We start from the raw sequence: 26,613 nt of genomic DNA, 5'->3' as shown, positions 1-26,613 counted from the left end.
TGTTTTATCTCTTGCCCTTCACCTCAGGTTTTTCCAGATTCCTTTCCAGTATCTGTCCACCTAAAAGTAATGTTAAGGGGAAAAAAATGTTTGGAGCTCCTATCAATATAAATGAAAGTTAACCAAAGGAAAAAAAAACTTTATGTAGAAGTGATAAGCATGGAAGAGAAAGTACAAGGGACTGAATAAAAGGCAATGTACAATAAAGTTAAAGAATGAGCTTTGGAGTCATGCTAGCATTAGAGAATCAAGCTGACCAATTATTAGTTTTGTCAACTTGGAACAATTCACTTCTCTGAGCCCCAATTCCTTCATCTGTAAGATGAGTTTGACAATGCTTACTTCAGAAAACTGTTCTAAGAAATATATTAGCTAATGCCTAAAAGCAGACAATACAATGTAAAATCAATAACATGTATTCTTTTCCTACTAAAATTATTTTTTAAATGAGCCATATTTATTGTCCTGCAATCGGAATATAAATATCTTTCTCACTGTTGTATCTGAATAGATTGTACCTGAATAGAATTTTCTACCAAAAGGAATAAATCAAGTATCCCTGAAGAATTGGTTGATTTAGGTGTGGGTCAGAACATGTACAAGATGTTCCTACAACATCTTGTAAAACCAGATAACCAAAATGATATCAAAGGTTACTAGGGTCATGTCAAAAAAGTTTCAGAGACCAATTTGAAGAGCCTCTCCTAGGATACAATTGAGACAATTAGACCATCAATTAGAATGATAATGGCAATAACTAAAATTCATCAAACGTATTTAAATCTATGTGTACATGATGATATCGAAACAAAACCAACAAATTAAAGAAACAGATCAAAATGAAATAGAAAAGCTCATTAGTCACTATTAGAGAACGATAGTTAACTTATTGTGTTAAAAACTGAGTTATAAAGGGAAAGAATCAAGAGTTTATCTTTCCTTAGTATAAAAAGTGTTCCTCAGTGCAAATAAATAATTGATAGGAAAGTTATTTTTATAAAACTATGCCAATTACTTATTAAATTAAGAAATGATAGAAATAGAATACCATTATTATCCAACTTCTAACAATGTAATGGCTCCTAGAAAAGATCATCAATGGCTGTTAATACCTCATAAAGACAACCAGACACCATGTATCTCCTGATAGAAACATCCACCACCTAAGAAATGTTCTTGCCAAAAAAAAAAATGGACCTGACTGTTTAAATCTAATTTTATTTTTTTCCCAGAAATATAGAAGACAATGTAACGTGTTTTCAAGAAATATGACTAGCCCTCCCATTTGCTGTGTCTTCCACTATGATTTAACAGAAGGACTTGGAGTCATGGCATGTGGGATGAGATTCTGTCTGTCATTTATTAAAAACAGGAAATTTTGATCAGGCTGCAACTTCTATGAGCTACAGTTTCCTCTAAGAAAGTAACTGAACTCTTAGCCACCCCCTGTATTATGAAACGTTAGGAAAATTAGAGGAGAAAAGTGTGAGCAGAGAGTGAAATTCTGTTAACTCAGTTAGAGAAAATCACAGACTAAAAAATAGAGGGAAAGTGATGTTTAGTTATTAAAACTGCACTGCTTACAGTTTGGATTTAATAACCTGGTAGATGTAACCAAATTTGAAAAATGCTCAATATTTCCATGGAGTTTAGAGGTTTAAAAACACTTTCTCATTCATTTCCCCAGCTGATCATCACAAAAGCTCATTAAATATCAAAAAAGTCATAATTTCTTCTTTTTACAGATGAGAAACCTGAAGCTCAAATGTTAATTAATTAGCCGAATACTCACAAAACTGTTTCACATTTTTCCATTTAATTCATTTATGCATTCATTTATTTAATTAGCACAAATTTACTTAGTATTTTTCATGTTCCAGGAAGTATACTAGATATTAGGTATATAGTGGTGAGCAAAAAAGACAAGGTAATCTGCCTTCATAGGATTTACCTCACATTCTAGAGGGAGACATGGACAGGACAAATGTAAAAGAAAGAGAGAGACAAATACCGTATGCTAACACATATATATGGAATTTAAGAAAAAAAAATGTCATAAAGAACCTAGGGGTAAGACAGGAATAAAGACACAGACCTACTAGAGAATGGACTTGCGGATATGGGGAGGGGGAAGGGTAAGGTGTGACAAAGCGAGAGAGAGGCATGGACATATATACACTACCAAATGTAAGGTAGATAGCTAGTGGGAAGCAGCCACATAGCACAGGGAGATCAGCTCCGTGCTTTGTGACCGCCTGGAGGGGTGGGATAGGGAGGGTGGGAGGGAGGGAGACGCAACAGGGAAGAGATACCGGGAACATATGTATATATATAACTGATTAATTTTGTTGTAAAGCAGAAACTAAAAAAAAAAAAAAAAAAAAAGTGCTATACAAATAGCTTAAGAAAGCCTTTGTAAAGGTCTTCTATTGAGACTGAAGAGATAAAGAGGAGCCAGCCAAGTGAGGAATGAGAAGAGTGCTCCAGGCAGGAGGAGGAAGATCATGTTTCAAAGCCTCTCACCTCCTATTTACTAGTCTAGCCTGGCAGTATTAGTGGCACTGTGTGTGTCTGTTGTGTGTTTATGCGGGGCAGGGTAGGTTGGGGACTCTTCCCCCTCTCTATCATAGGTCTCACTTCCTGGGACCACAGCATTTTAGCTAAGTTTACTGTGAAGTTTTTCATAAGACTATAAAGCGGGAGACAATGAAAGGGAGAAAGGTGAAAATGGTCATGTCTAATACTCTTGTATACATGGTCAGGAAATCTTGGCTCCAGGAAACTTCCACTTGCACGTGGATTTTCTCGACCAAACTGCCTAGACTGAAGAGACAGGGGCCACGTCAGTAATATTTTCCATATATGGTGGCTCAATTCCATCTTGCAAAATGTGACACTCCCTAATTAATTATGGCAACAATGTGATACCTCTGTGAGGTTTCCTGATATGCAGAATTTTCTCTCTTCTCGTAAAAACTGTATTTTGCATTAATGAGTTATAAAGGGAAAGTTATAAACATTAGACTGTTCATAAAAATAGACTATTAGACTGTTCATAAAAATCACTGAAAACCTGTATAAGTTCTCTGAGGTTTCTTTCACTATATAATAGTTTCCTCCACCCCTGCCACAGGAAAGATATTAAGGCATTTTGTGTGAAAGTGTGAGGAATGGAAAAATGAAAAGAGCTGCTCAAAAAAACCTGCCTCCTTCTCATGGCAGTCAAATAATCAACATTTCCACAAGTGTTTTATTTCAAAGCAAGTTATATCTAACAAAGAGAAATTTACTAAAATGATTATGTGTTTCCAGTAAGCCTCATCTCCAACTGCAGCTAAATGTAGTTGGTTGGAATTATAAGCACAGCAGTATTTTATATATTACTGAGATTGATTTTGAGATTTGAAACTCTAGTGTGGTAAACCTGGGGGAAATGACTAGAGGCAATCATAGATGGGACAAGTAACTCTTATTCATTGCATACAAATAGTTTTACATACAGACCCTCAAATCTGTTGACTGAAAAATGGATTTGGCTAATTCCAGAATAAGAGACTAGCCTCAGAATGATTATGTTGAAGACTCCTAGAATAGAAAAATGTTAAATAGTAAAGTGTTATAGTCATTAACAAGCAGTTTCTAACACAAACCTAGAAGTTGGAAGGATCTGTGCTTTTCCCTCTGCCTAGAAACTTCTGCCTCTTAGTCATATGTCTTGTCATATGTCTTGTCTAACAAATATTTACTCACCTTTCAAGAAACAGTTTTAGCATCACCCATATTTTGGCAATAAAAATATTTCTTACAATTATTTGAACAAAGAGCAGGTGATAGTTAATTTTATGTGTTAACTTGGAGGGTGTTTTTGGATGATAAACATTTAAATCGGTGATTTTTGAGTAAGCAGATCACCCTCCATAATTTGGGTGGGCCTCATCTAATCAGTAGAATGACTGAATAGAACAAAAAGACTGGCCTGCTAGACTGCCTTTGACTTGATCCTGAACATGGCAATCCTGGGTCTTCACCCACTGGCCTTCAGACTAGAACTGCACCATCGATTCTCCTGAGTCTTCAGCTTCTCGGCCCATCCTGCAGATTTTGTACTTCCCTGCCTCCATAATTATGGACATGGAGACACTCTAACAAAAGAATACTAATCATGCTCTTTGTAAACATGGGCAAAATAAATGGGATGGACTGAGACATCATCTCTTTTACATTATTATCAGTAGTATTAGTATAGTACTATATTGGAACTTATCTTATTATGTTAGGGCAATTTTTATGTCAATTTTTTATATTTTTCATCATTTTTTCTTCCTATTTCTGTAACATTTTCAAATAACTATGAGTTTGTGTTAATTTAAATTTGCAATTAAATAAACCTTGTATAATGCTAACTCTGACATTTATTACTATAGGAATTACTTCCCATATATGACAGGATATGATAGGATATATATACACATACACACATACACACACGAATGGATACATTTATAACCCACAAAATAGGGGTCAACTATTCAATATGGATTTATTAACATTCTTAGTATGAACCTGACACTTTATGAGGTTCTACTGGTTAGGATTAAAGTTGGTTGTGAGTAGCAAAGATTTGAAAAGTAGCACCTTAGCCAAAATAGACATTAATTCTTCTATAAAAGAAAAGGAACTAAAAATTTGATAGTCCAGAGTGAGTATTGTCAGGATAGCAGGCTTATTTTCTTTGTTCCCTGGAAGAGTCTCCACATAATCCAGGATGGCTATTAGAGCTTTAGCCATCACATCAACATTCTAAGCAATAGGTAAAAGGGATGGCTCCTCTCCCCTTTTAAGGAAGCTTTATGGGACAATAAAAAAATTTCTATTTACACCTCAACAGCCAACCATTGCAAGAGATGCTATGAAATATATCCTTTTATTGTGGCGGCAATGTCTCCAGTATTTTGTTTAGTTAAGTAAAAAGCAGAGAGATGATACCAAGAGGAATCCGGTAGTTTCTGCCATACCATTGGGAGAATCCAAAATAAATTCCTTACCATTTTTTTTTATTGGAGTATAGCTGCTTTACAATGTTGTGTTAGTTTCTGTGTAGCTGTACAATTAAGTGAATCAGGTATACATATACATATATCCCCTTCCTCTTGGCCCTCCCTCCCATCCCCAGCCCCCATCCCCCACCCCCATCCCCCATCCCATCTATCTAGGTCAACACAGAACACCTAGCTGAGCTCCCTGTGCTATGAAGCAGGTTCCCACTATTTTACACATGGTAGTGGATATATGTCAATCCTAAACTCTCCATTCGTCCCACCCTTCCCTTCTCCCACTGTGTCCACATATTATAGAGAAACTCAAATCTGGTTAAGAAGTCAAAACTATAATGTATGAATCTACTTTAAAAGTTAAAGTATAAATCTTGTAATATGGATCATGAGGGATGGAGGACTTCAAGAAATAAAGAGCAGCCTGACATGAAACAGAAACCACAAAATTTAGGCCCTAAGTAAATATTTGTTGAACGACTGATTAGCAATCCAAGGGATATTCTCAATATCAGTGCTGAAAGTAAGTCCAGCTCAATGTGATACAAATCTGTGAAAAACCATAGATCAGCAATTCACCTTAATGCACTGAATCATCTTTAGTATGAGAATTCTGGCTCTCAGAACTACCAGAGTCCTTAAAAGAACATCTAGTGAAATCCCTTACCTTTAGTAAAGAATTATGATTCTCATTTTAGAGGTAAGAGCCAGAGATACCAAGTGACTCAGATATGGGAACACAGCTCAAGTCATCACTTGAGATCCAGAATACCTAGTTGTTTTTTCCATTTTACTGCTTATTCGGCGAGCTATATTTTCCATTTCATTGTTTATTCAGCTGTGTTAACCCTATTTGGGAACTTTGCGGAATAGTTACATACTAAATAGACACTTATGAAAGTTGTATTAATCATATCATTTTTGAAGTGTGTGTGCTTTCCCTTCTAAGAGGGAATAATGATCAGCTATTAATTAGTAAGAAACTTCCTAATGAACAAAATCCTTCCTTTTCCCATATACAATATTATTTCTATTTGACAAAGCTTATAGCATCTCTAGAGACAAGTCCAACAGCCCAACATGTGGGAAAATAAATACACCTCATTAATCTTCATTATAGATCTGTGAGAGAGGTTACTATTGACATAAATTGCATGTAGGGTGAAAACTTGAAAAAAATTAGAGGTGAAGTAAGGACTCAAAAGCCTTTTTCTCTTTGTCTCTGTTCTTCCTTTCAGGAAGAGTAAGAGACAAAACTATGGAGAGCAAAAGAAAAGATAAACAAAATTACATCATGCACAGTGTTCATATTTTTGAAAATGTCCAAAGTTTACTTATGACCTACCCAGCATAGTTAACTCATTATCCATGTTTCTTTGTGTTGATGGCTTTATTTTTTACAGATGGCTGGTAATTACAGTGTTAATTAAAGGACCAATCACTAGTTTTTCTTGAGCTTTTCACTGATATAATGGGAATAATTTATTTTGAGCACAAATAATAAAATTGCTTTAGCACAAAGGTGAAAATTAGGAGCACTATAAATTTTACTGGATGTTGCTTTGCCAGTGGACAAACTTTTCAGCAGACAATTTTGTACTGTCCTGTTCAAGTTCTATAGCAATTCCACTGAAGTTTCAGGATGTGTTTCTCATTGCACTCACTAGGTACCATCATGAAATTTTAAAGAGGAAACACTATCAGAATAGACAGTAGATGAAGAGGAATAACATTATCAGTTGTTAGAGTCTAAAGTTCTTTAAAGGTCATTGAGCCTGTTTCCTTCCCTTCATACTTGAAGGCATTTCAGCCTGTGGAGGTGCAGCTCATTCAAAATCATGTAGCTGGGTAAAGGTGGATCCAAGCCTAGATACCAGTCTCTTAATTATGTATCCAGTTCTCTTTCTTGTTAAGGAAAAAATCTATTTAATTTTAAAAACACTAAGAAGATCACCAAAAATATCAGTAGAAGGACTACCCCCCTACTTTTCATTCCTTACAAGAAAAGTTTGATTTGTCCAGAAGCAGATGACCTTCTTCACCTGTTATTTGAATTCCAATATAATTTACCCTTGTTTTTTCTTCACTCTTCTTATATTTTCATTGTGTTTCTATTAACCTAGGAACCTACAATTATGGTAGGTCAGAATGTGACTCACTCTCAAAAATCATACAAGACAGATATGGCAGAAACATAATTTCATTAGTGGAAAGTGAAGAAGTACATACTGAAGTTCAGCTTGAAAATTGTTCAAGAGAGAGAAATGCCCACATTCACTCCTCATCCTATTTGTTCATTAATTTTGGGATAATTACATTCATTTTGCACACCCAGATATATTTTCATGAGAAACATAGTAAAGTTTCATAAGTATTAAATGCACCATTAAATATATTTTTAAATTTAAATTATAATATGTTCTGATTTGTTTTTTCTATTTAAATAAATCCCTTTCATGTAGAAATATACATCCAACTGCCCTTCCTTCTTCCCTATTGAGGAACTGAATGTGTGTGTATTTAATAAAAAGAAGTACTGATTAAGTAGAGGAAAATTTTAAATTCAAGTTAAAATTCAGTCTTGAAACACAAACTATTCTTTGTCTATATTATTGTTCACTTTTAATGTCCTTCCATGATCCATTTCTCTTGACAAGGCAGTAACATAAAAGCATTCTAATTATCTATAATAGAAAATGCAATTTCATTCCCAAAGAACAAATAAAGCATGATACTAAAAGGTGGCAGGAATAAAACTGACCCAATCAATTATTAAATAGTTAAAGAAATGTGGCCTTCAGAGCTATGGTTAGATAATTGTAGATGGTTCAAAGTTATGGAATCACATTCTGTTTCAGTATATGTATTGGTCAACTCGGACTGCCATAATAAAGCACCACAGACTTGGGTGGCTAAAACAACAGAAATTTATTTCTCATAGTTCTGGAACCTGGAAATCTAAGATTAAGGTATGAGCAAGATTGTTTTTTGTGATGCCTCTGGGCTTGCCTCCAGAAAGTCACCTTCTTGCTATGTCCTCACATGGCCTTTTCTCTGTATGTGACACTCCTCGTGTCTCTTCCTCTTCTTATAAGGAGAGCAGTCCTATTGGATCAGGGCCAACCTTTATGACCTCATTTAACCTTAATTACCTACTTAAAGGCCATATCTCCAAATAGTCATATGGGGGTTAAGGCTTAACGTATAAATCTGGGGGAGACACAATGGAGTCCATAACAGTATGAACTTCAAAAACCATTATAAAGTATTGTATACTATGGATCAATAGCAGTGATTACAATTTGCATTTGGATCCAGTAACCCTGGACTATCCATATGCCATGTTATTTTTATTGTCCATCCTCCCATCTATTTTAATGGCTATATCTCTGTCCAGGATTGCCATGGCATTCTGGGTATATGAATAGTATAATGTGAAGCAATCTGAACTGTTCTTTTTAAAATATTTTTAAATATTTATTTATTTATTTATTTTTATGGCTGTGTCGGGTCTTAGTTGTGGCACAAGGGATCGTCCTTGAGGCATGTGGGATCTTTCGTTGCAGTGCACAGGCTTCTCTCTAGTTATGGTGTGCAGGCTCCAGAGCACGTGGGCTCTGTAGTTTGCAGCACGTGGACTCTCTAGTTGAGGTGCAGGAGCTCAGTAGTTGTGGTGCGCGGCATCAGTTGCCCCACGGCATGTGGGATCTTAGTTCCCCGACAAGGAATAGAACCCGTGTCCCCTGCATTGGAAGGTGGATTCTTTACCACTGGACCACCAGGGAAGTCCCCTGAACTGTTCTTATTGTCTAATCGATATGCAGATAATAACATTAGTATCTACAATTAAGAACTCACTACATGCCAAGCAACCTGCTAATTTATTTATATTTGTTATCTTATTTAATCCTCCTAACAAGTCCATTAATTCTATGAAGTATTATTATTATTATTTTCAGTAATTTACATAAGAAAACATAATAGAGAAGTTAAATCCTTTGTCAAAAGTACCACCTCTGCCTCCCTAAGGCCTATGCACCTGTTAGAGTCTGCCCAAACCCTAATTCTTTGCTTAAGCCCTCAACCCCTATTTAACTGATAAAGACCCAAAATGTAAAGCTCAGTTTCTTTAGAATTTTGTTGTTAAAGCCATCATAAGTTAAGTCAAGCATTGCAGTTTAAATTCTCTTGCCCAGACGCAGCAATTAAAAGTCGAATATGCATGGTGTGACATATTCCTCTACAAGCATTAATAGTTCTCTCCCCATCCACTAAAATTTAAAAGCCAAGCCACAGGCCCTGGACAAATGGACTCCTCAAGTACTACATGTGTTCTTCTTCCCCAAATGTGATTTTTATCCCCTAAAACTACAGATCTCCCCTATTTTGCAGGTTTAGGGCCTAGAACCATAAACCAGATGGCATGGAGGTCACTCCATGAGCAAGTTCATTCTTACTGGGAGGAAGTGAGAGGGAGAGGCAGGGCCAAACCTTCTCTGTTTTTCCTTCCAAATTCACCAATCAATTGATACTCCTACCTCCCCTAGAGTGAAGTATGTGAGAAGCAGAAAGAAACCAGTAGTGCTCACATCAAGGCATTTACTCTTCAAAATCCTGCCTCAATAGTAATTATAATTTACAGACTAATTTATATAACTGCTGAAATTTGATTTAACCAGAATTATGAAGAAATTCCATTAGAGAGATGCAGAAGCGGATATGCCATTGTGTGTGTGTGTGTGCATGCAATTTCAGGTCAGGTCATAACAAGAGAATTGCATCCTCATCTGCCATAAATGGATATAGGATGATATTGAAAATAGAAAACTCAATTTTAAGCATATTTTATATATATGAAAGGAAACAGAAGAAATAGCTGAAGAGTTCAAAGTAGTTGCTTCAAAGTAGCATAACTCAGGGGTGGGGCAAAGTAGTTGCTAGGAAAATATCTTTTTTATTTTTTAAGATTTGTAGTATTATTTGACCCAAATATATATATATAGCTTTGATATAAATTTTAAATACCATGGAATAATAAGAAAAGAAATATCCAATCTTTGTCTGTTATTCTAATGCCTAATTTAGCCAAGAAAACAAAAGAAAAGGGAAGAAGGAAGGAAATAAAGTAATTCAAAAACAACTAGTTCTGGTAGCAGGTAGAAACTTATGGTCAAGATTAAGACAATGACATTGCATCTCTGTAGGTGCTTTTTTATAAGGAAAAAACAGAAAATGTTGCAGCATAAATATTTTCAAAATGCATTTTTAGAGATCCATGCCAGCTCTCAAGTTCTCTAGAGTTGCACTGTCCAATATGGTAACCATTAGCTACATGTAGCTATTTAAAATTAAATTTAAAATAATAAAATGTAAATAAAATTTTAAATTCTATCCCTCACATTAGCCACATTTCATATGCTCCAAAGCCACATATGGCTTATGGCAATCTTTTTAGATAGCAGAAATAAACATTTCCATTATTGCATAAATTTCTATTCGGAAGCACTGCTCTAGGCCTTGCTGTTTATACGCTGAATTTGCACAAGACTATACCCTGAAACCCACTATCCTGAAGAGAAATAAACAAACCTGCCAAGGTATCAATGTCTTTATAAAATCAAATATTTTTAATGTCATTTAGAAACAAGTCTGATATTCTAGCCCTGAACTGGGACTACTTCATTCAGATTCCACAGGCATTTGTTAAGCACTAATTGTGTGCCAGGCAGTGTGCTGGATACCAAGAAAACAATGTTACTCAAGATGCTCAAAATCCAGACGTAACATCAGCAAAATGATGGAATAGGAAGCCCCAGACCTCAGTGCACTACAGAAACATCAACATACAGCCCCAAAAGCTTCTATGAGAACTCCAGATATCAGTTAGGAAGATGCAACACCCAGGCAAGCTCAAATCCAAGAACAGCCTCAATGAAACAGGTAAGAAAATTCCAACCATGCTCCCAAAGCAAGCACAGTTTGCAATTGGGAGGAAAAGTCCAATTGCGGCTTCTCCTTTGGGAAGGAAAGAGAAAGGGAGAATGTACATTCAAAGCTCTAGATTGTGGGGGGACTACTTTCTGTCTCACCTGACTCAGGGCACTGACAGGGAACTGGCATACCTTGAGTGTCGGGGGGCTGCAGAGAACAAAAGAGAATTCAGCAGATTGTGGCAGCACTAGAGAAGTGGTAAAACTGCAGACAAACAGCCACCATTCACCATGATCAGGAGTAAGCACCCACTTTGTGTCTTCCCCCTAGAGAGGGAAAAAAAAAGAGTAGAGCATAAGTCCAATGTTCTCGCTTTTGTGGGTGCAGTCTGAGTTTGGTTTCTGTCTGCAGTCTGGTTTCTGTCTGCAGTCTGGTTTCTGTCTCATCTGATGTGGAGCGCTGACAGAACAGTTATACTTTGGACACTTGGTGGGTGCACAGAGCTTGGTGGCTTCAGGCAGAGCCAGAGAAAAGCAGCAATCCTTTCTAATTGGGAAATCACATACACAAGCCAGAGAAGGTACATGCTCAGAAAAAGTTGGAAAGACCCCCAAAAATCTGTAGCTGGGGTGATGGGTAAAAGTCTTTCCTTGAATGAAGCCAGTCTGTAAGACTGGAAGAGGTGTCTATGTTTTTCAACTGTGTGAATCCCAACACAAAGTTACAAGGCACATGAAGAAACAGGGAAATATGGCCCAATCAAAGGAATAAAATACATCTCCAGAAACTGACTCTAAAGAAAGTAGCACAGTATTGTTAACTATGTTCACATTGTTGTAAAGCAGATCTCTAGAACTTATTCACCTTCATTAAATGAATCTTTATACCCATTGATCAACTCCCAATTTCCTCCTCTCCCCAGCCCCGGGCAGCCAACATCCTACTTTTTGTTTCTAAGAGATTGATCACTTTATTGATTTCATATAAGGTATCTAAAGTTAGATTTCAGGTTATATGTTTTTTACCACAATAAAAAAAAGGAATTTAAAAAAAAAGATGCTCAGGATCCATCTGGGCTTTGAATAATTAAATAAGGCTATACACTACTGTTCAAAACAATGTGATAAGAGCTATTATAGGACAGTATAGAGTGATAAGGGAGAATAGAAGAGAAGCACTTAGCTAACGTCTAAGGCTGTCAGGATCATCAGGAAAGGCCTTCCAGAAGAACTAGTATCAAAGCTAGGGATGAAAAACTAGTGGCACTTTCCACACAAACATGCAAGTTTAGAAGATGAGGTAGTATTTATTTCAGTCAAAAGGAAGAGGATGTAAGAAAGGTTAAGGGCAACAGAAAGCATGTTTTAATTTGTAGTGGGGAAGTATGGGGTAGAGGGAATGGTGAAGTGATAAGGAGAGAATGAAGAGAAAAATCTTAGTAAGAAGTTGTAATCAGGGACTGTATCACGTAGTGACTAGTAAAATATTTAAAGAGTATGGTCTCCCAAGCATTCATCTAATAGTCTGTAATTTTCATATTTGTTTTAGTCACACCCTGAACAATACTCTCCACATCATATACAGTATGTTGAATGTATTAAATATTCAATAAGTATGCACCGAAAGACAATAACGTAATGTAAATATATGCTTGGATTTGCATTTTAGAAAGTTCTACTTACATTTGGAAAAAGGAATTGTAACAAGCTATCATAATATTAATTCTGAACAGTCTTTGTACTTGCATCTGAAAACAACAACCATAATGCCATATATATTATGAAGCATACTATATACCTGTTAAGGCTAATGTATATATCTATAACTATAGCTAAATGTCTGCATGCATGTGTGCGTATAAAATATGTTTATGATGTTAGCATAATAGTATTTTAATGATGCATTTATATATTTCTCCTCTGTTGACAGTTTTATTCTCACTTCCAAAATTTGTATAACACTCTTATATATAAGACTATTAGAGAGTTGGGGCCAAGAGAGTAAACATATGCACCCTCAGCACATTCTTAGTTACTTCTTGCATAAAAAGTTTAGGTGCTAATGGTATATCAAGAAGGCAGTTATCAGTTAAATGAAATATCTATTAGCCTGGGAACAGAAGTTCCAACAAAGGCACAGACTGCATTAACAGTTGGATGGGCATTATCCATGATACGTTTGTCCTTGGTGTTCAAAGATAATAGCTAGTGGATGGTTTTCTCTCAATATGTGAACATATATGGAAAACCACAAGTGTGTGACCAGCTGCTCACAGGTGAAAGCTCTATTGAGCCCTTCATTTTTGGCAGCTCAACCCCTTTGACTCATGCCCTACATATGCCATGGATTGGGAAAATGTACAGAATCCGCTATTGTTTTACACCAATTCAATCAACTTGTTGCTGTTTCCCACTACTGCACAGCTGTATCAAAGGGTTTGCATGCTGCCTCAGGGGTCACAACTATAAGATCTATAGCAGATGATTTTTAGGTACAGCGTCAATTGTGACTTTCAGAAAAGCTGTTTGAGAGCCACAGCATACGTGACTGGAAGGGATGACAAATTTTAAGTAAAGCCTTTAATTTTATAAATAAGAAAACATAAGTTTATAGAATTTAAATTGATAGGTAATAATGCTACATTGGTTAGTTACACAATTGAGGCTGGTGCTCTTTCCAATATATAATGTTGTTATTAAAGTAGTCCATTGACAAAAGCATTCTTCCTTTCCTTTCCTTTTCTTTTTTCTTCCTTTATTCTGTCTTTCCTTTTTTACTTCGCCCTTCCTTTCTTCCTTCTTTCCTTCCAACCCTCCTTCCTTCCTTCTTTCCTTTTATTTAGGCAACCACTCATTTGCTAATTCACTTATTCACTTTTTTTTTTTTTTGCCAAGCACCTAGAGTGTTCTAAGATCAATGCTAATTGCTAAAGCATAAAAAATATAAGCTATAACCACAGCTATAAAAATACTAGCTAAGGCTTCAGGAATAAGAGAGTATAGACTCACTTTTCCCTGTTCCTTCTAAGTATAATTATATACCCTGGAAATTATTTCATAGACAACAGTAAGAGAAATCTGAAATCTGAAAAAAGAATGTGTACTGGCTAGAGAGTGCAGGATTTGAAGAATAACAACATGGCAAGTTACCTGGGTTTTCTTTTCATCTCCCATATACCTTGGACTGGGCAATGGAGAGGACTGCCACAAGAAATGACCAACAGGCATAAAAGAAAAAAGGCAAAAAGAGAGGAAGAAAGAAAGATCGATAGCAAGACAGAATAAGAAAGAGAGAGGGAGGAAGAAAGAAAAAACAGACCTGCTCTTTCTAACCAAAGGACTGGGAAAGTAGAAACCTAACAGAGATCTGATGGGGAACCCCAAGCACTTCTCCACAAAGAGGGCCTCTGTTGATGATCCAATTCACCAACAGCAATGGCAACAGCAAAGCCTCAGCCACCCCAGCCCCTGCTCCATACCTTAGGTCAGGTGAGTACTGTGATCTCCCAGCAGCAGCAGAAACAAACTTCTAGCTCTCTTATCACCCAATCCAGAACCAGGGCCCAGAGAGTGGTCCCATCCTCTCATATCTACTGCAATAGCAAAGCCCTGTGACTTCCTGGCTTCTACCCAGTGGTATAAGGGGACTAGGCCCAGTGGATTCTTGCCTCATCCAGAATACTTCTCAGTGCCCCCACAGATGGCTCCAATAGGGCTTAAGCAGGAGTCCCAGCAGCACCGGAAAACAAAGAAGACAAAAATAACATTGCAAGGGCTCAGAAACTAAACATTCATAGGAATTAAAGTCAGAGAAGTAGACTATAACTTACACACTAAACTTAAACAGAAAAACTGCCTGCTAAAATAGAATACTTAGGAAAAAGAGTCCCCCAACAAAATAAATGTCCAGGATACAATTGAAAAAACCATTCATTATACCAAGAAACTGGAGAACCAGAATTTAATGAGAAAAGATAATCAAGGAATGCCAATATGGAGATTAATCTTATACTGAAATTATCTGACAAGATTTTAAAAGCAACTGCCTTAAATATCCTTTAAATCAATTACAAATTCTCACAAAACACATGAAAAAAGAAAATTTCAGCACAGAAATAGAAGTTACATAAAATAACTAAAAGGAAATTTTAGAATTGAAAACTACAATAACTGAATGTTTTTTAAAAGAACTCACTAGTTGTACTCAATAGTGTCAATGAAAAGGAAGAATCACTGAACTTGAAGACAGACCAACAGAACAGAAGTTTCAGTAGAAAAATTTAAAAGAGCAAAAATTCATATTATCAGAATACAGAAGAAGAGAAAGAATGTGGTACTGGAAAAGGATTTGAAGAAACAATGGCTGAACACTTGCCAAACTTGGCAAAAGAAACAAATCTACACACTCAAACATGTGAGAACCTCAAACAACCCCAAAGAAATCCACACCAAGACATAACAAAATTACAATTCTAAATATTAAATAAAAAGAAAAAAATCTTAAAAATAGCCAGAGGAAAAGAATGTATTACGCATAAAGGAACAGCAATTTAAATTACAATGGATTTCCTATCTGAAACCATGCAGGCCAGAAGGAAGTGGCACAACATTCTTTTTAGGTGGTGAAAGAACTGTCAATTCTAAAAAGAAACCAGAAATTCTATATCCAGTGATGAAACTATCCACCAGGAATAGAGGAAATAAAGACATTCTCAGTCAAAGGAACACTAAAATAATTTGTGCTAGCAAATCTACCCTTAAATAATGACTAAAGAAAGCTCTCTCAACACAAAGAAAGTGATAACAGAAGACAAGGATCTTTAGAAAGGAAAGAAGAACAATGAACTGGATAGTAAATATAATAGACTATTCTTCACATGAGCTTCGTTTAGCAAATATTTTGATTAAAATAAAAGTTATAACTATCTGATGTGGTGCTAAATGTATTAGAAAATTATATTTTTAAAATGGAAAGGGTAAAGGGACCTAAAGAGAAGCAAATGTTCTACACTTCTAAGTTGTAAAACATTGACACAGGGCTTCCCTGGTGGCGCAGTGGTTGAGAGTCCACCTGCCAACGCAGGGGACACAGGCTCGTGACCCGGTCCGGGAAGATTCCACATGCCGCGGAGCGGCTGGGTCCGTGAGCCATGGCCGCTGAGCCTGCGCATCCGGAGCTTGTGCTCCACAACGGGAAAGGCCACAACAGTGAGGGGCCCGCGTACCAGAAAAAAGAAAAAAAAAAAAAAAAAAAAAATTGACACAATAGCTTGTGATAAGTTATATATGTATACAGCAATACCTATGACAACCACGCAGAAAATTATACAAGTGGATATACTCAAGCCATCGTAAATAAATAAAAATGTAACTCTAAAAGATGTTTAGGTAATCTAAGAAAGGCTAAAAGAAGGAAACAAAGGAACAAGAAACACAGGAACAAACAGAAACAATAATGACAAAATTAAACCCCAACATATACATAACTTCTTTATATGTTAAAATGTCTAAATACACAAATTAAAAGACAGAGATTGGCAGAATAGATCCAACTCATAATTCAACCATACTCTGTATACAAATCGTTAACTGAATTAAGAAAAGATGATTAATCTTATAAGATACCTTGGGATATATAATTATAATACAATACCTTGGAAAAATTGTAATGAGTGAAGGGTTTTTTGATATAATTTCATTTGACATACAATTTTAATATAGGCAATAAGTATCTTTGTACATGTTAATAAAAATATTGATATTTAGATATTTAAAACTGACAAAATAACTGACAAAAATACCAGTAAATCACTGCTTTCAAAATGGCACAGTACATTGTGACACCGAAATAATGAAAACCTGTATTTTAGTCACCATGATTTTTAAAAAATTTTACTTACTTGGAAACTAAAATAACTGTCTAAATTATTGCTTTTGAACATAGTGTATCTATGTGATATAAAGGGACATGTTTGCCAGGATTGAGTTTTATTTTTAAATGCATTTCATTTAGTGGAAATATAAATTTACCTGAAGATTTATGACTTTTTTCTCATAATCATATTTAAACAGAATAAAAAAATTTCAAAGGGATGAGTAATTTCTACAGCAATATTGTAGAGTAGATGTATAAGGATGAAATGGGAGGAAATCCCTAGATTATGTCTTTGTTCTTCCCCTTGCTTTTCCAAGCCACCCACTTTGTGCACCTATGAGATATTAGCTGTTCCTGGGTGAATCTCTGTGGCTGTTGAGTGGTAAAAAACAAATATATTTAGCACTTAGCTTAATCTACGAAGAGAAACAGATAACTCTTCTTGAACTGAAAGGGAAAGATTTATATAGATAAGGTGAAATTATCTCCTTCAAAATTAGAGGAAAGCAATGGGAATAATCTAAACATGATTATAAGTGCAACAGATACATAAAAATGAGTTTGAGAATGAAAAATAATCCCTTTAGCTTTCAGGCTTTCACCATGTTGATTTGGTTCATTACTGTCAGAAAACAAAGAGTAAGAAGCTGGAGGGTTAGACAGTGATTAGAAATGATTCAAAAGGCAAAATATGCTTTCTCATGAGGGTCTTGCAATTTGGTTCTGATGGTTCATATCCAAATTGCATGGTTGCTTAGCATTGTTAGAAGAATGAGACTGAAACAGGGAATGGAACAGGGTGTAAGATAGAATCTATCCATCTGGAACTAGCAAACCAAGGCAATACCTTATGGTCTGCAATTTAGATGCTAAACATGGAGATTCTTCCTAAAACAAGATGTCGTATGTTAATATGAAAATTCCAGCAAAGCACAGTTGTAGCAAACATCAAACTATCACTGACTCTCAGAATCATAGCTCATAGTAAAACAGTAATAGCTTTATGAGCTAAATGTTAAGTCTTTGGAAGGGTATTTCTTAGTTGTTTTAGTGAAACCCAAAATTAGAGTTTTAAGTTTAATGACTAAGTTGACATTGAAAAATGAATAATAGGGCATTGTGAAAGGTAAAAATTGTAAATCATGTTAAACAACCATGCAATTGGAGGAGATAGTTTATTGGAAAACAAGTTTAATCCATGTTGTATACATTTAAGCATTTACTGAGTACTTATATGACAGACTATTCCCAAATAATTTCTGCAGTTATTCATGTTTTGGCTTTAGTTAAATATGACTCCTAAAAGCGGCTGATGGACATGGAAACTAAAATGTTAATAACATCTACTATGTGTCGAACATAGATCAAGATATTTTCCAAAAATTCTTTTACTCTGTTTTTCACAAGAAACCTGCTCATCATTATCCCTATTTAATAAATGAGAAAACAGAATTCATGATTTCATTTAAATTGTCCAAGGTCACAAATGCACTAGGTAGTTGAACTGAAATTGAACCTGAATCTCTTACTATAAAGACCATGTTCTTTGCCTTTTGCCATGAATTGTGCTATAATAAACCTGATTTTCAGCATCTTCAGGGGGCAACTAATTTCCTCTGATGAAATATGACTCTCTCAGCTGTTGAAAATGTACAATGTTGAAAATGCTAGTCACTGAAATGCTATAATTGAAGAGAATCTAAAAAACTATTTGTACTAAGATATGTCCTCTCTCAACTGAAATTCCCGATAAATAAAGCTTTTAAAGTTTCAGAAACCATAAATATAAGGCACACATATTTTGGGGGTAAAGCACTACTATTGCATGTAGGTAGAACAGAAAAAAAGCAAAATAACAAAGCAGGGACTTCCCTGGTGGCACAGTGGTTAAGAATCCATCTGCCAAAGCAGGGGACACAAGTTCGAGCCCTGGTCCAGGAAGATCCCACATGCCGCGGAGCAACTAAGCCCATGCGCCACAACTACTAAGCCTACACTCTACAGCCCGCAAGCCACAACTACTGAGTCTGCGCGGCACAACTACTGAAGCCCGTGCGCCTAGAGCCCACGCTCCGCAACAGGAGAAGCCACCACAATGAGAAGCCCACGCACCGCAACGAAGACCCAATGCAGCCAAATAAATAAATAAACTTAAAATAAATAAAATAAAATTCTAAAAAATGTAAAACAAAGCAATTTCAAATCAATTTTAAAAACATTTACTGAGAATCAGGTAGAGAATAAGATGCTGATGACATAAGAAAAACAGGCCTTCAACAAAGGCTGAATTTTATTGCTGAAAATCTCTCAGGTCTAACTCCAATCAGTTCACATAGAAAGAGCTAATTTGGTGTCAGACATATTTCAGATTTAGGTTTGCAACTTACTACAGTAGTTCTGTGGCCTTGGTAAAATTACTTCAGTTAGGCTTTCCTGAGTTTCTGTTTTTTTTCTCTTAATCGGGAATAATGAGTTAGTTCAGAGAGTTTCTGTGTGGCAGTTAAATGAAAGAATTTTTTTTTAAGTCTAGCTTAGTGCCTTGAATTAATAAATGTGAATTTCATCCATGCAGAACAAAATGCCCACAGATGCCAGGTTTAAGGAGGACTTAATCCATTTTCTTTTCCAAATTTCAAAATTTGCATATCAGTTTAGAAGTTGCCATCGCTTTTTTCAAAACACAAAGATGATCAGCTCTTGAAATGTTCAGAGAGAGCAGTTATGAAGGAAAAAATACCTAATTGTGTCAGAGCAAATTATCTAGCTTTGTCAATAAAATATTACTGTGTCCTGTTAATAAAGTATTTAATCTTCTGCCTGCTTTCTTTTAAACAAGGTGAGGTTATTGTGTCAAATACTTTGATTTGAACGTTAAAGTTTTTCCAAAGTCTAACTGGTCCACCTCTAGTTGGTGTTTAAGATAGTTATCTGGAGAGAGAAGTGTTTACCTAGAGTTCGGCCTCACCAGTTCCAGAGAATTCCTGGAGACACTTGGCTGCTTCACTGTCTTATGCAATAAATATACCAAGTATTCCCTGAAAATTATTGGCAGCCTAGCTTTGTAATAACACACAGTGGTAAAAATAAAAATAAATGAAAAAAACAGAGACAAACCAAAACCATTATCCGTATCTTCCAACCTAATACAATGCAAATCATAAAAAATCCCAGCAGGCCTTTTGATAGATATTGATCAGCCATTCCTAAAATGTATATGGAAATGCAAAAGATCCAGAATAGTCAAGGGGAACTAAGATCCCACAAGCCACGTGGTGTGGCCAAAGACAAAACAAAACCAGAAGAGTCAAGTCATATTTGTAAAGGAAGAAGTATTTGGAAGACATACACTTCCCAATTTCTAAAGGTACTATAAAAAGGTGCAAAAATCAAAACAATGTGGTGCTGCTGTAAGACTAAGAATGTTGATCAATGAAATAGAATTGAGAGTCCAGGAAACACAATACATTTTTAGCCAGTTGATTTTTTGACAAGAAGTGCCAAGACAATTACATGAGAAAAGAATAATTTTTTGACAAGTAGTGCTATAACAACTGAATGCCCATATACAGGAAGATGAATTTAGACTCTTATCTCACATTGTACACAAAATTAACTCAAAATGAATCATAAATGTAAGAATTAAAACTATACAGCTTTGAGAAGAAAACATGGAAAAAACATTCCATAACTTCAGCTAGGCAAAGTGTTCTTACTATTTAAGACACTGTTAAGAAAATGAAAGACAAGCCACAGCCTGGGAAAAAATACTTGCAAATCATGTATCTGATTAAAAAATACTTTTACATAGAATAGAAATAACTTTTACAACTCAATATTAATTAAAAAATTAACCCAGTTTTTCTAAGTGAGGACTGTAAAATATTGGAATAGATATTTCACCCAAGAAGATGTATAAATGAATAATAAACATATGAAAAGATGGCCATCATAATTAGTCATTGGGGGAAATGCACATTAAAACTACAACGAGATACTACTTTACACCCACTAGAATGGTTATCATTAAAACTACTGAGCGTAACATGTGAAAATGTGGAGAAGTCTGAAACCCTCGTATATTGCAGAGGAGAATGTAAAATGGTATCGCCACTTTGGAAAGATTCCTTGGTACCTCCTTAAAAAGTTAAACATAAACGTACCAAGTGATTCAGTGATTTCATTACTAGGTATCTCCTCAAGAGACATGTAAACATATGTTCACACACACACAAAAATCTTTTCTGGGAATATTCACAGCAGCATTATTCATATGTCAATCACCAGAAACAGTACAATTTCCATCAACTGGTGAACAAATAAATTGTTTGTGGTATATCTCCACATTGGAATATATTCATCAATAAAAATGAACAAATTACCAATGTATGCTACAACATGGATGATTCTCAAAACACTGTGCTAAGGCAAAGAGGCCAGATGCAAAAACACCTACATATTGTATGTTTCTGGAATGTCCAGAAAAGGCTAGTCTACAGAGACAAAGGAAAAAAATCAGTGTTAGTCTGGGCCCGGGGCTACAAAAAGGGATTCACTGCAAACAGGCAAAGTGGATCTCTTAGGGGTGATAAAAATGTCTTAAAACTGACTGCACAATTCTATGTAAATATAATAAAATCATTGAATTTTACATTTATGATTGATAAATTTTTTCACATAATTCATACTTCAATAAATCTGTTTTTAAAAAGTAAGTAAACCGATGGGAATTTCTTTTTCCCAGAGCAAGACTGAAAACACACACACACACACACACACACACACACACACACACACACACACGAAAACCAAAGCATATATTCACTGGTTGATAAAAGCAAAAGTATTTTCCTCATCAAGAGTTTGAGTGTCAGACTTCCCTAGTGGCTCAGTGGTTGAGAGTCTGCCTGCCGATGCAGGGGACGCGGGTTCGTGCCCCGGTCCGGGAAGATCCCACATGCCGCGGAGTGTCTAGGCCCATGAGCCATGGCCGCCGAGCCTGCGCGTCCAGAGCCTGTGCTCCGCAACGGCAGAGGTCACAACAGTGAGAGGCCCACGTACCGCAAAAAAAAAAAAAAAAAGTTTGAGTGTCAACACTTTTTGATTAATTATTTGTATTGTCTGCCACATATTTAGCTTACTGCATAGATGTTCCAATCAGCTATACAATTTGCCTTAATGCATTAAAACACCTACACCAAAGCAATAATTATTTACCAAGTTTTTAAACAAAATTTTCATCATATATTTTGTGAATGAAAAAAACCCTAAAAAGTTACTATTACCAAAAACAATTAAAAAAAAAAAATCAGCAGACTAAATTGTGTAAGCTCTCGGAGGGCCTGCTTGGAGAATAGTTGAAATATAGAAGAAAACATCCAGCAACTAATGGTCAAAGTGATATAAACACAGAAATATTCCTATGTTTAGGAAGGTAGAAAAGAGGAGATATTTTTGATAGTTTTATCATAATGAATAAAATTTTCAAGCAGCCTTTGAAAATGGCCTAGCACATATGTTTTATTTACCTGCATTGTTATTGCTTTAGCCTCTGAACTAATAAATATCAGAAGAGAATTACATTTAGTACTCTGAGAGTGACTGTGACATGGAAAGCAAAAAATCAGTGAAGTTATAGAAAAGCCTGGTGTTAAAATACTAGGAGAAAATTAAATCGATTTTAAGATATTACTTTTCAGTTAATTTTTACTGTGTAAGATATACAAACACATATGAAGATATGTATAGAGATATAGACAGATGTATGTGTATCTATGTCTATATATACCTATTTATATATAATGTTTTATTCACTGGATTTCCCGTGACTCATTTAGATGACCTTGCGACAGGGCAGAGAAGATGTAGAAATACAACTTTAAATCCTAAAACAATGCTGGCAGAGCTGGCTATACCAAACAGAGCTTTTGTACAAATAGAAATTAGTCCCCAAAGCACAGTATTTTGTTTTCAATGTTTTATAAAGTACTGGAGGTATTTTTTCTATAGACAATTGCAAACACATGTCTTATCTTATTATTTATATTTACTTAATGCTCTATGAATCTCAGATGAATCTGCTCCAACAATCATTTCATGCATCCCAATAAAGCAGCTGATACTCCATCTGAGTGTTAAAGTAAGTGCTATTTTCAGAACTGTTTCACGTGGACTACACAAAGAAAGCGTCAACATGAGTGAGGAAATTTTCTATTTCTAGGAACATATGCTTTATAAAACATTTTCCACTTATTCAATGACTGAATAGATGTTTCCACCTTAATAAATGAAAATATAATGCCCATATCAATTATATGCTTAAGGGAATTTGCTTTACATCCTTCCTGGTTGTGCTGTTACCTTCTACAACAGGGGAAGATCGGTTGAGCAATACAAAATTTTTTAATATAATTTATGGAGGGCGTTAGAGTTTGATAAGCTGCAAACAAGAACTCTTTAAATTTAAAAACACATACAATTTACACACTTGCAACCTCTTTACTGCAAATGTGACTTTTTTAAGCTACGGAATTTTTTTTTACCCTGTTGGTTTTGTTGAAATTAATGTAAACTTTTTGTACATAAATTACAGGATGTATGTATCTAATGTACCTAAAAGTTTATGAATCATCACTGTCCAATTGAACTTTCCATTGATGGAAATGTTCCAAAATTTGCGTTGTCCAGTATGGCAGACACTAGGCATACATAGCTATTGAGCACTGAAATGTGGCTAACGTGATTTAGACAATAAACTTTTAATCTTATTTAACTGTAATTGAATTTAAATAGCCACATGTGGCTGTGGCTTGTGGATTAGAAAACACAGAAAGAGGAGGAAACTTGGAATCATACTTTTTTATTATCTATAGTAATTTTCATTAGAATTCTAGGTCAGATCTCTATAAATCAGAGTCAAGTGGAAGGTTAAACAGAGCTGGCAAATTTGGGTTTTGTTTGTTTGTTTGTTTTTGTTTTTGGCCATGCCGCGCTACCTGTGGGATTTTATTCCCGACCAGAGGTTGAACTCAGGCCCTTGGCAGGAAGAGCACAGAGTCCTAACCACTGGACCTCCAGGGAATTTCCCAGAGCTGGCAAATTTGTGCTATGTATAGTCCAAAGTCAACTTGCATTCAAGTTCAACTTGCAGTATGTCATTTTGATTTGCTATTTATTGTTTGCTCTTTTAATGATTTGGTCTTCAGTTTACCCTAAAATATTTGAATTTAGATGTGAAGTGAGGTCATTTCAAACATTTGAAAAGGATTTTATTCAAAATGGAATTTGTGATAGATCAAAGGGACCCAAACCTTCAAACATAAAGAGAGTGATAGTCAATCCTTGTTACTCCAATCAAATGTACTTTTCAGAAAGTGTCATTTATTTTCTCCATTGTATTGTATATGTAGAATATTTAGAAAGTTCTAAAAAGTAGACTCATCAAGCAGGAAGGACTCAGTCAAGCAAGAAGGTCCTTTATGGAAAGCATAGGTTGTCAGAAATTGTACCACAGCTCACTGTTGCTTTGTTCTTTTTATGTTTTAGTTTTCTACTATTTGTGTTAGTTTCTAAGACTATGTCTTCAATTTCTTTTATCTCTTATTATGCAATGTTTAATCTGCTATTAATTCCATTTAATTTCATCCGTCACATTGCAGTTTTCACCTCTACAGGTTTGATTTAGGTCTTTATTACATGTTTCATAGTTCTGATTAACTTTTTTCAGAGCTTTATTAAGATCCATTTAAAGTGTAAATTGAGTGGTTTTTTTGCACAGAATTGTTCCACCTTCCCTATAGTCTAATTTTAGAACATTTTCATTTATTTACCCAGTAAAAGAAACCCCATGTCCATTTGCAGTCTCTCCCCATACACTAGCAACCTTCCCCCATTCCCGTGCCAGCTCCCAGCCCTGGCAACCACTAATCTATTTTCTGTTTCTTCAGATATGCTTAATCCGGACATGTCACATTAATGAAATCATACAATATCTGCTCTCTTTCAACTGGCACTTAGCATGTTTTCAAGGCTCATCTATGTTTTAGCATGTATTTTTACCTCATTCTCTTTTATTGCTGAAAAATACCCCATTTAACGGATGTAGATTTTTGTTTTTTTCATTCACCAGCTGAAGGGACTTGGGTCATTTCTACTTTTCAGCCCTTGTAAATAATGCTGCACTATGGATATTTGTGTACAAGTTTTTATGAGCATGTTTTCATTTCTCTTGGATATATACCCAGGAGTGGAATTGTGGTTCATATGGTCACTATATGTTTAACATTTTGAGAAACTGCTGAACTGTTTTCCAAAAGCAGATGCACCATTTTACATTCCTACCAGTAACGTGAGCAGTTCACTTTTTCCATATCCTTACTTCTTATTATCTTTTTGATTATACCTCTGCTTATCTTTTTGAACATAACTGGTTTAAAACCCTTGTCTGTTAATTCTAGCATCTATTTCTATTCTGAACAGTGATTGATTTTTCTCCTAAACATGGGTTTTCTTTTCCTGCTTTTTTGCAAGCTTGGTTTTTTTTTTTTAATATCTTCATTGGCATATAATTGCTTTACAATGTATTAGTTTTTGCTGTACAACAAAGTGAATCAGCTATACATACACGTATATCCCCATATCCCCTCCCTCTTGCGTCTCCCTCCCACCCTCCCTATCCCACCCCTCCAGGTCATCACAAAGCACCCAGCTGATCTCCCTGTGCTATGCGGCTGCTTCCCACTAGCTATCTATTTTACATTTGGTAGTGTGTATATGTCCATGCCACTCTCTCACTTTGTTCCAGCTTCCCCTTCCCCCACTGTGTCCTCAACTCTGTTCTCTATGTCTGTGTCTTAATCCTGCCCTGCCTCTAGGTCCATCAGTACCATTTTTTTAGGTTCCATATATATGCGTTGGCATACAGTATTTGTTTTTCTCTTTCTAGCTTGGTAGTTTTTAATTGGATGCCAGACATTGTGAACTGTACCTTACTGGTTGCTGGACATTTTTGTATTTCTATAAATATTATTTAACTTTGGTCTATCATATACTTAAATGATTTGTTAACCGTTTGATCCACTTGGGCCTTGCTTTTAAGATTTGTTAGGTGGCACTAGAGGCGTGAGGTGTCTAGGGCTAATGCCCTATTACTAAGGCAAAACCTGTCTGTGTACGCCAACCAACGCCCCATGGATTATGAAGTTTTCCAGCCTGTCTGGTGGAAGAAGTTACTGACCCTAAGTGATCTCTGGGAATCCTTAAAACCCCTTCGGGGTAGTTTCCTCAAACACAAGATGCTCAGAACTCAGCAGAACACTGGAGAAAACTCTACAGAACTCCGAGTTCTCTCTCTGAGCAACCCTCTCCTTTCTGCTATACTCTGGAGGTCATTACCTGCCTTGGTCTCCCACAAACTTTCGGCTCCAACCGGTCAACGCAGGCAATTCGCTGGGCTGTGCTTAGGTTTTCTCTCCCAAACCCGCATCCTGGAAAATCTTTGAAAGGCTGTAAGCATTTTGAGCTGATTATTTGTTTCCTCAGTCTCCAGGATTAGTTATCCGTTATTGATGCCAAGTGTCTCGGAAGACAGACCCAGCGTTCTCCTTCAAGGGCAGATTTTTTTTCTTTTTCTTTTTCTTTTTTAATAAAGGTAACTCTGAGAGTTGCCCCTAAAAGCTAAACAGAGCAAACGTCTTTTCTCTTACTCAGAGAACTAGGCAGCGCGCCACTGAGCGAGCTCACGCCGCACCTCCAAGCCTCA

At 35.9% G+C, this 26,613-nt stretch overlaps 1 long non-coding RNA gene across 1 annotated transcript in view; it reads right to left on the bottom strand.

The window, feature by feature from the left end:
- LOC132439378 (uncharacterized) overlaps positions 1-26,560 on the bottom strand; it is a 375,900-nt gene extending 349,340 nt beyond the window's left edge. The window contains exons 1-2 of the long non-coding RNA XR_009522347.1: positions 26,247-26,560; positions 11,174-11,308 (exon numbers count right to left, since the gene is read on the bottom strand). This is a non-coding gene — a long non-coding RNA (uncharacterized lncRNA). The remainder of the gene's footprint in view (positions 1-11,173; positions 11,309-26,246) is intronic.
- Positions 26,561-26,613: the final 53 nt, after the last annotated feature.

This window comes from Delphinus delphis, chromosome 16 (assembly GCF_949987515.2).
Source record: "Delphinus delphis chromosome 16, mDelDel1.2, whole genome shotgun sequence".
NCBI lineage: Eukaryota > Metazoa > Chordata > Mammalia > Artiodactyla > Delphinidae > Delphinus > Delphinus delphis.
This window is presented reverse-complemented; position numbering and strand designations above follow the sequence as displayed.